This window comes from Papio anubis, chromosome 16 (assembly GCF_008728515.1).
Source record: "Papio anubis isolate 15944 chromosome 16, Panubis1.0, whole genome shotgun sequence".
Taxonomy (NCBI): Eukaryota; Metazoa; Chordata; class Mammalia; order Primates; family Cercopithecidae; genus Papio; species Papio anubis.
The window spans coordinates 84,927,748-84,938,976 of record NC_044991.1 but is presented as its reverse complement, the minus strand read 5'-3'; positions in this window follow the sequence as shown (position 1 = coordinate 84,938,976).

Below are 11,229 nucleotides of genomic sequence, written 5' to 3'. Positions count from 1 at the left end.
ATGTTATCCCAATTCTCCACTTTCAAGGAGGTACCAAGGTCCCCAAGGCACCTTCCCAACTGGCCCTCTGGCTTCACCCAGGAGCCGGCTGGCGCCAGTCCTGAGCCCTAATCACTTTCCATCTCATTGGCTCCTCCCAGCAGCTCCAGGAAGGACATCCAATTGTTATTCCCATTTTAGAGAGGAAGAGACCAAGGCACCGGGAGGTTAAGGAACGTGACCCAGATAAAAACAGTTGTAAAAACAGAGGCACAGAGCCCAGACTCACCCCCAAGCCCTTGGCTCTAGAACCCACCCTTAGAATCGTTGTGAAGACAGCCACCTGTGCACAACCTTTGAAGCAGCGAATCCACACTCAGGAATTGATCCCAAGGCGAGGATCAAGCCAGTACCCAGCGGGTAAGGTACAGTGGAGCATTGTCCTCAGTAGCACTGTTTACACAGTCATGAAAATCCAGAAACAGCCTAAATGTCCATCCACAGGGGATTGCTCAAATAACGTGGGCTGTATTCAAACTCAAATGCTCTGCTGCCATGAAAGATGATGATAAATCTATATTCATTAGCATGGAAAGCTGTGATAGTTAAGTGGAAAAAAAGCAATCCACTAAATAGCATTCGTAGTGTGATTCTATTTTTGCTTCAATATAAATTTAAATATATATATATACATATACATATTTTATATATATATATATATATATATACCCATGTGTGCAAATATGCATAGAAATGAGACTGGAAGAAAATGCATCAAAATGTTAAAAGTAGTGTTTCTGGGCAGTAAGATTCTGGATCCTTTCCACTTTCTTTCTCCTTATACTTTTCTGTTTTCTCTATTTTTTGCCATGAGCATGTATTGCTTTTATAATTGGGGGCGGGTGGAGATGTGAAAAACAATTTAGCTATTTTCATTTTGAAAAATGTGCAACTTGCTTTCTGTACTTCAAGATAAATCATGGGCACCTCTCTAGATCCACAGATAGAAACCAAACCCTTTTTTATTACTGCTGCACAGTATTCTGGAGCTTGGAGGTATTGCTATTTACTTGACCATCTCCCTAGTCATGGATCATCAAGTTAGGCAAGGTTAGATCAGAAAGGTTTCGGGGATGGTACCCCCATCTATTGAGACAAGGGGGTGCTTTAGAGGTGAGTGGGGAGTGAGCAGGGAGAGAGAAGGTGGGTGGGCAGTAAACCTGGCCCAGTAGGAAGCTACTTATTCAGCAGCAGTCCTCGCCCCAGGAATCTGGTGAGTTTTATTGTTGTTCTTGTTTGAGATGGAGTCTTGCTCTGTCACCCAGGCTGGAGGGCAGTGGCATGATCTCAGCTTACTGCAACCTCCACCTCCGAGGTTCAAGTGATTCTCCTGCCTCAGCCTCCCTAGTATCTAGGGCTACAGGCGCACGCCACCACCTCCAGCTAATTTTTTAGACTTTTAGTAGAGACGAGGTTCCACCATATTGACCAAGCTGGTCTTGAACTCCTGACCTCGTGATCCGCCCGCCTTGGTCTCCCAAAGTGCTGAGATTACAGGTGTGAGCCACTGTGCCCAGTTGGAATCTGTGTTTTAACAAGCCCTCCAGCTGATTCCAAGGCACACTCAGGCTTAAGAACCACTGACTTCAATAACTGCTTGACTACCATCTGTCTCTTCCATTACAACAGTTCTCTTACCCAGCTGCCCATTCAGATCACTTGATGTATTAGTTATACCCAAGACTTAGAAGCTTAAACCAATGAGTGTTTGTTATCTCACAGTATCTGTGGGTCAGGAAATCAAGAGTGGCTCAGTTGGATGGAGCTGGCTCAGAGTCTCCCCTGACATTGCAGTCAAGATGGCAGCCAGGGCTGTGGCCATTGAAGACTTGACCGCATGGAGGATCTGCTTCCAAGAGGATCCACTGTGTGGCTGTTGGCTGAAGGCCTCAGCTCCTCACTAGACGTTGGCAGCAGACCTTAGGTCCCGCCATGGGCATGTTCCCAGCCTTCATTAATTGCCTCTCCGTAGGCTACTTGAGCGCTCTTACAATATGTCATCTGGTTCCCCCAGGGCAAGTGATCCAAGAGAGAGAAAGAGAGAAGCCCCAGTGCCTTTTATGAGTTAAGTCTCAGAAGAGACACACTCTTACGTCCACCATATTCTACTCTTCAAAAGAGCATGAAGTCCAGCTCAAACTCCAAGAGGTGGCAGTTGGGGGAGTCAGTTTTACCTCTTAAAGGGAGGAGTATCAAAGAACCTATGGATTTAATTCAAGACCATCACTGTTGGGGTAGCCTAATAAATATCAACTCTTCCAATTCCACTGTAACTCCCATGGACTAGCAGCACCAGGGAGTTGCTCAGAAATGCAGAACTTCAGACCCCACCCTAGACCTGTTGAATCCTCGTCTGATTTTGAGCAAGATGCCCCGGTGGTTCACCAACCTGCTGAAGTTGGAAAATGGCTACTCCAGACCAATGAAGGGCATCTATGAGGCAGGGCCTGGACCTTAGAACATCTCAGAGTTCCACAGGCCAATTCCACGGATCAGCCATGCCAGACTGAGCCCTTGACACCCAGTGTTTACTGCTGTGTCTTTGTGCTGAGGGAGGGCCTGGCACACAGAAAGCGCTTGGCATGTAGTTACTTTGACTGCCCACCTTCACAGACACCAAAAATAAAACCAAGTTCGAAATGTATTTATTTCTGTTAAGAAAAATCACCCAGCACACCATCCACCAGTGTTTCCACTTTGCATTGGCTTTGCCTGCCGCTGGGGTCTAATGACAGCCGTGAAACTCACCAAGGGCATGACCCGGGGCTGTTCCTGGGCACTGCCTGGGGCAGAGCTCGTGAGGCTCTTATGTCTACTGAGTGCTCCCTGTCCCTGAGCTGAGCATTCTTCCTGAATTGTCACAATCAACAAACCATCTTAGGAGATGGGAACTGTTCCTCTCCAGCTTCCAGATGGGACAACAGAGATGCAGAGAGGCAAAACCTGCCCAAGTGAGGCAGAGAAGTCCGGCTCAGAAGCCCAAGCTCTTAAGGGGGGCCTTGAAGGATAACATCTGGTGTCCACTCAGAAAAGGAAATTGTATCCCTGGCATGAGGAACTGCGTGGGCAAAAATGAAGTGGTGGGAAACAAAACTGTGTAGGACAGACTTTGAGGTGTCCCTATGATCCCTAGCTCCTGGTGGCCATACTCATATAATCCCCACGCCTGGATTGTGGGTGGGATTTCTGGCTTGCTGCAAACCTCCAGAACATGGCAAAGCTCCTGGGTGTCACTCCCATGATGACGTCATGTCATGAGACCCCCCCCCCCCATCCACCAGCACTCACTCTGGAATCTTACTCTCTTTATTAGCTTTGAACAAGCAAACTACCATGAGTCCTCCAGCCGTGAAGGAATAAATTCTGGCAACAGCCTGCAAGAGCTTAGAAGCTGATTGCTTTCCAATTCCACACCTTGATTTCAGATAAGACCACAGCCCCAGTCAATACCTTGATTTCAGCCTGGGGAGGGTCTGAAGCAGAGAGCTCAGCCACGCCGTGCCCAGACTCCTGACCCACAGAAGCTGCAGAATAATCCATGTGTGTTGTTTTAAGCTGCTGAGTTTATGGTAATTTGTTACAGGGCAGTAGATAACTAATACAAACTCATTAGTTTGTTCATCCAACTCAGCTCCACCAGATAGAAATGCACCAGATTTAGCAAATAAAAATACAGGATGCCCAGTTAAGTTTGTATGTTAGTTAAACAGTGAATCATCAGTCAACAGTATAAGTATGTCCCATGCAATATTTGGCACATATTTATGCTAATAAATTATTCATTGTTTATTAGAAATTCAAATTTAACTTGGTGTCCTGTATTTTATCTGGCCACCCTATGTTAGACCTTATGGAAAAAATGTTCTCCGAGGTCAGAAGGCTGAGCATATCCCAACTTTTTGCTGAACAGGTCTTGGGCAGCAAACCCGGGGACTCCCTGGAAACAACTTTCCAGGGTCAAGTTGGTAAAGACGAAGCCAATTTCCAAGTGCTTCTTTTGCAACCCCTAATGTTCAGCACCATATCACTGTCTCTAAATCGAAGCTTTCCTACATCTCAGGTCTCCTGGGCCAGAACATACCCCAAATCCTGCAGGACTCCCAGCAGAGAACAGTGGAAGGCTGGACCCACTTCTCCTTGATGTTCTCCCATCTAATGGGAATAAGCCCACTCCTTTGGAAGAGTTTAGTCGAGGGCCTATGACTCTGCAATTCTTGGCACCCCAGTACAAAGGTAAGTAAGATATAGTCTTATCCCTCAAGGGGATTATGGTCCAGTAGGGGACAAGGAGGCAGAAGACAGGCAAAAAGGAAGGGAAAGAAGGAAGGAAGAAAGCACGGAGGGAGGAAAGGAAGGAAGAAGGGAGGGAAGAAGAAAAGGCATTAGATAGAAATGATGCCATCTGCTCAGCACCATGTTAAGGTGAAGTACAAGGGCTTGTGAGAGGAGTACACACACCTAGCCTAGAAGATGGGCAGAAGTTTCCTGGAAGAAGCCATGGGTAAACTGAGGCCTGCAGGATGGGAAGGACTTAGCTAGGTTAGTTATGAGGCAATATTCCATGCAGCAGGGCAATGCTCATAAAAGCTTAGAGAAGAGAAAGGGAGAAACAAGAGACAAAGGGACATTCCAGATGTTGTTCAGACATCTGTGCCAGACACCTGTTAAGTGCTGCCCACGTGGGTCAGCGTGGCCAGAGGGTTGAGAGCAGGGGCGTTTCAGCAGGATCTGAAATCACCCAGATGCCAGGGCTCAGAGCACATAGCCTGTGTGAAATTTGCTGGACAAGGCTTTGTTCCAAGAGCAACAGGAAAACATTTTGTTGCATGCTTTGGTGCAGGTGGGACCTGACCTGTGGTTCTGAACAGTTTAACAAGTAGAACGAATGGGAGTGGACAACTAAAAATATTCCTTGGGAGGAGGGGAAAGGGGATCAGTGAAGGTACTCAGGTTTCTGCTGAGAGCGAGGAACACCAGGGAGGGAGCTGCTGTGGGGAGGAAGGCACTGCGTTCGAGGTGCCCATAGGACTTTCAAACAAACGTGGCCAGGAGGGAGTTGGAACTGTGGGTCCAGGGCTCAAGGGTGGGTTTGGGCTGGGGAAGTGTGGAGGAGTCATCAACCCACAGACATGCCAAGACTACTGGACCTCTTGCCTACCAGCATCCCTGTCCCTTCCAATAAGAGCACCTGGATTTTCTTGGGACCTCACCCCACCCCCATGCTCAGTCCCTGTGGCCCACCGTCTGACGGTTTATCTTGCTTTGGGGGCGGAATGTGATGTAAGCTTGACTCCATCCCCACAGCCACAGTGATTGGTTCAGGGATGAGCATGTGACACAAGCCAGGCCAATGAGCACCAGCCGTGGTATTTCTGCTGTAATTATTACAAAGAAAGAGGCTTTGTGTGTGTGTCCCTAAGGAGAGGGTGTAGTGGGAGTGTGTGTGTGTCAATAAGATGGGCTTGTTTACTGCAGGAGGACAGAGCCTCACATGGCCTTGGCTAACACAGCTCTCCCACCTCCTCCCATGGTGTTCTCAGAACCTGACCTGTGGTTCCCAACAGTTTAAGAAGTCGAATGAATGAGAATGGACAACCAAAAATATTCCCTGGGAGGAGGGGAGAGGGGATCAGTGCTGGTACCCGGGTTCACCGTGGAATATGCCACAAATCCAATGTCCTGAGATTAGAAGGAGTTGTCCAGACCAGCCTGGGCTGTATATATCCTCATTCCTCCTAGATCAGGATGTCCCTCGATGCCAGAACTCAGCAATCCCAGTGTCACCTGGGATGTGAAACCTGAGGTAGGGTGCTTTCAGGGTCCCTTGGCTGTAGTGCAAGGTGGAGCATGCACAGATGAAACACCTTCCGCCTTGGGCAGCTTTCCTGAGCCGCGAGCAACTGGCTTGCTGGGTCCTAGGTTTCTGCCTGTTCTCGCTGCCTATCTGGGAGTGACGTCTGCTCTGCCTGACTTCCTGTGTGAGTGTTCTGTCTCACCAGGCTCAACCTTGCGGTAAAGAACCTTTGCATTTATTTTCTGCTGCTCAAGAATGCCAGCTCTTTGAAGAAAAGGACTTTGGTTGTTTCATTCCATGCTCTATCTGCAGCTTCCGAAACACTGCTCAGCACATGGTAGGAGCTCACCATTTGTTGGACAAACAAATAAATAAACAATGAGATCAGGCTGTGAAGTCAGGGGAATCTAGGCTGGGATTCTGCCGATCGCCCTCCTTCCAGCCACGTGACCTTGGATGACCAAGTGACATGGTTTGGGTGTGTCCCCACCCAAATCTCATCTAGAATTGTAGCTCCCATAATTCCCACGTGTTGTGGGAAGGACGAGGCAGGAGATAATTGGGTCATGTGGATGGTTTCCCCCATACTGTTCTCGTGGTAGTGAACAAGTCTTACGAGATCTGATGGTCTTATAAGGGGAAACCCCTTTCGTTTGGCTCATTTTCTCTCTTGACACTGCCATGTAAGGAGTGCCTTTCACCTTCCACCATGATTATGAGGCCTCCCCAGCCACGTGGCCCTGTGAGCCCATTAAACCTTTTTCTTTATAAATTACCCTGGTTTTGCCACTTAAAAGCTGTGTGACCTCAAACAAGTCACTTCACCTGTTAATGCTGTGGTTTCTTCACCTGCAAATTCATGCCTGTTACTAGCATTCACCGCAGAGGTTGCTGTTAGAGTTGACCCGGAAAGCATGAGTAAAGTGCTCGGCACTGCAGGAGGCCCTAGGCAGGCAACGAATGTGCACCTTCCATGAGTCACACAATGCCTAGGAGCCAGAGCCACAGCGGGGCACCAAACAGCCAAGGCCCCTGCTCAGGGCACCGACAGGGGTAGGGAGGGAGTAGGATGGGGATGCAGAAGTGTTCGAACAGGTAAGTGAACAAGGTCATGCTGGGAAACGCAGTGGCAGACAAGTGGAAAATATGAACAGAGGGAGACCAGGTATGCAAAAGCCAGGGCCATCTGCCAAAACTGAAGGAGAAGAAGGCTTGTTCCTTGAGATGGGGCAGCAGGGAGGCCAGTGTATCCAGAGAGGGATGAGAGGGCCGTGGGCAGAGAGGCAGTGGCTCCCCGATGTCCATGAACTAATCTGCAGAACCTGTGAATATGCAACTTTACAAGGCAAAGGGACCAGGCAGATGTAATGAAGTGAAGGACCTGGAGGTAGGAAATTATCCTGGACTAGCCGGGGCCCCAGTGCAAGCACAGGGGTCCTTATAAGAGAGCTGAAGGAGAGCCACAGTGAAAGAGGAGATTAGAGGATGGAGGCCACAGAGGAAGGGGCCTGCAGGCAGCCGAGGAATGCAGGTGACCTCTAGAGCCTGAAAAAGGGCAAGGACACAGATTATCCCCTAGAGCCCCTCAAAGGGATGGGTCCTGCTGCCTGTGGTAGACGTCTGAGCTCCTGAACTTAGGATAATGTGTGCTGCTTTAAACCATGGAGTTCATGGCAATCTGTCACAGCAGCCAGAAGAAACTCATCCGGGCAGTCAGGGGTGGGACGAGGCAGGGCCTCATGGGCTTCAGGCCCAAGAGAAGACAGGGCAATGACATAACCCAAATTGCCATTTTGAATGCTTACTCTGTCTTCCATGTGGAGAGTGGTTTGGGGAGGGGTAAACAGGGATCTGTTCAAAGGCTGTTGAAGTCACCCGGGTGCAAATGGCAGCGTCTGGGGCTAGGATGGTGGTGGACAGCTGGAGAGCGAATGGTCTTACAAGGAATTTAAGAGGAAGAATATCTAGTAGAGCTGACCCTATGCACATCCTAGGACCCGGCACCTCCACTCCTGGGCACAGCCCAACAGAAATGAAAACACAGGCACAAAAGCTATGGCTGCAATGTCCGCAGGCGCATTATCTGAAATGGCCAACTACTGGAAACTGCCTAAATGTCCTGCAACAGGGGACCGGAGAAACAAACTGTGGTGTATTCACACAGTGGAATATTACTCGGCTGTAAAAAGGAACATGCTACCAGTATACATAACACCGAGAATGAATCTCACAGTCATAATATAGAGTGGAGGAAGCCAGGCACAAAAGAATAACATATCGTGTTATCCATTCAGATCAAGAACCCTCAGTGTGATCTGTGTGTCAGAACACAGAGGGGAATTGAAGGCAGAGACAGGGAAGGGCTCAGAGGGGATTCTGGGGTCTGGCCATGTCTTGTTTCTTAATCTGGTGCTATCTAGTTACATGGATGAGGGTGTGCACTTCATGAAAATTCACTCATCTGGTCACATATCATTTTTTTCAGTACATATAATTTAATACATTCATATCATTAGACAAGATTAAATCAGTCTGCTTACAATATCCATCACCTTAAATATTTGTCTTTTCTTTATGCTAGAAACATTCAAATTATTCTCTTCTAGCTGTTTTGAAATATACAATAGAGTATTATGAACTCCAGTTCCCTTCTGATCCATCGAACACTAGATCTTATTTTTCTATCAAACTATCATGAATGTTTTATGCACTTTGCTGCATGCATGTTGTACTTCAATACATAATTGCATTGTAAAAAAGAGGTAGATTTATCAACAAGTGAATGGATAAACAAACCGGGGTATATCCATGCCACAGACTACTACTCAGAAATAAAAAGCTATGAACTGTGGATACACACAACAACGTGCACACATCTCAAAATAATTATGTGAAGGAAAGAAGCCAGACCCAAAAAAGTACATACTGTATGATTCCATTTATATATAAAACTCGAGGAAATACAAAGTCATTTATAGTGACTGAGAAGATCAGTGGCTGCTTGGGAGAGAGGGGGCGGGAGAGAGAGCTCACCAGGAGTGACAGAGATATTCAGCATGTGGACAGTGGTGAGGGGTTCACGGTGCGTACATAGATCAAAAGTTACCAAATGGTACAGTTGATTGTATGCCAACGATGCCTCAATAGAGCTATTTTTAAAACAGAGGTAGAGCTCCAGGATTTGCCAATGGATGAGATGTGGGGGGTGCGGGGAAGGAGGGAGGCATCAGTGGGACCCAGGAACCAGGGAGCTCTGGAAGGCAGGGCCTGGATCTGTGTTTTAGCACCACTGTTCCCAGTGCTTAGCACAGAACTAGGCACAAGGAGCTTTGTGCAGTAGATGCTGGTTCCCTGATATGGTTTGGCTTTGTGTCACCACCCAAATCTCATGTTGAATTGTGATCCGAGCGTTGGAGGCGGGACTTGGTGGGAGGTGATTGGATCGTGGGGATGGCGTTTCCCTTTGCTGTTCTCATGATAGTGAGTTCTCACAAGATCTGGTTGTTTGAAAGTGTGTAGCACTGTCCTTTCACACCCGTGCTCTCTCTCCTGCTGCCATGTGAAAAAGGTATCTGCTTCCCCTTCGCCCTTCCACCATGATTTTAAGTTTCCTGAAACCTCCCCAACTATGCATCCCATACAGCCTGCAGAGCTGTGAGCCAATTAAACCTCTTTTCTTCATAAATTACCCAGTCTTAGGTAGTTCTTTATAGCAATGTGAGAACGGACTAATACGCGAGATGTACTTAGATTGCAGGGCCTGTCCTCTGCTGCCCATTCTTAGGGTGGTGTCTGTGTTTCCTTGGTCAAGTCACCCATGGGAGATCCAGGACAAAGAGCAGAAGAAAGTAGGGGGAAGAACAGGGAGGCTGAAAGAGGCCCAGAAGCATCACTGAGGCCCCCACAGCATGTCCTGGCCTTCACTGAGCATGTCACATGCCTCCCCTCCTGTCTCGGCTGTGTTAGAGCCTGGACATGCTGACAAGGTCGGAACTAATATCATACCCATTGTACAGGTGAGGAAACTGAGGCATTGTGATGAAGAACCCAGGCTGTAGCACAGTGGTTCCCAACTGGGAGCAATGTTGCCCCCTAGTTAGGATTGGCAGATTTAGCAAATAAAATACAGGACATCCAGTCAAACTTGAATTTCAATAAACAATGAATATTTTTTAGTATAAGTGTGTCCCAAATATTGCATAAGACATTCTTATGCTATACTTATGTGTATGTTTGGGACATACTTATACTAAAAAATAATTCCCTGTTTATCTGAAATTCAGATTTAACTGGTTGTCCTGTATTTTATCAGGCAACTCAAACCCCAACAGACATGTGGTGATGCCTGGAGACATTTTTGATTGTCGCAACAGGGGGTGAGGGGTAAGGTATGGGGCATGGATGGGACTGCCACTAGGACCTAGGAGGTAGAGGCCAGAGACACTACTGCAGGTCTCATTTCGGACAGCCCTACAGGGCAGTGTTCCCCGGCTCCAGTTGCCAACAGTGCCAAAGTTGAGAAGCCATGACCCAGAGCGGGACCTCAGGGCCTGACATTTGGGATGTGCCACTGAAGAGTGAGAAAGAGGCAAGAGAGGGAGGCCTGGGCAGATCCTGCCTCACCCGCAAGCCCCGGGAGGCTCACCAATGAGAGGAACAGTGAGCGTGTGCACACAGGAATAGGCACATGGTCCAATGCCCTGCACGCGTGTGCCTGACGCTTGCATTTTGTCAAGAAAGTGTGTAAAATGATACACAGGCGTCTAAAAATAATTAAATAAATAACTAGAGAGGCCCAAATTAGCCGTCTGATGGTTTTAGCATGGAGATTTGGTACAGCTTGCTCCAAGCATCCTGGTTTCCTAGGATACGTTGGCCACGCATTAGCTGTCTCAGGCCAAAAATAAAAGATTTGTGAGAAAGAAGCCACAGGACGGTGCCGCCGCCACTGCTGCGGTGCTCATCACTTAAGAAACCAGACGCCCCAGCCTCCCAGGAGAGAGACGGGCTTAGCTCTCTCTTCCTCCCGTTGGCAGGAGCACACAGGGACTCAGAGAGTGGCCTCTGGAGCCCGACGGGTCTGACTTCAAACCCTAGGCTGGCAGTAATCAGGCAGCTGGGGGAATGTGATTTACCCTCCTCAAGCCTCAGAAAAGTTCTCCAGCAGAAGGAAAGACGCTCCCCGCTTCGTAGGGTGGCACAGAGTTGTTGGGCACAGAGGGAGCATTCGATACCTGGGAGCTGCTTCTAACACCACCAAAATAGATGGACATGATGGCCAGCGCTCAGCACACGGTACCAGGTGCCAGGAAACATGTAGAGATGCTGCTGGCCCACAAAGGAGACACAGCCCTGCATCTACACCCTCCTGAGCCCATCTGCCGAGACCAGAGGGA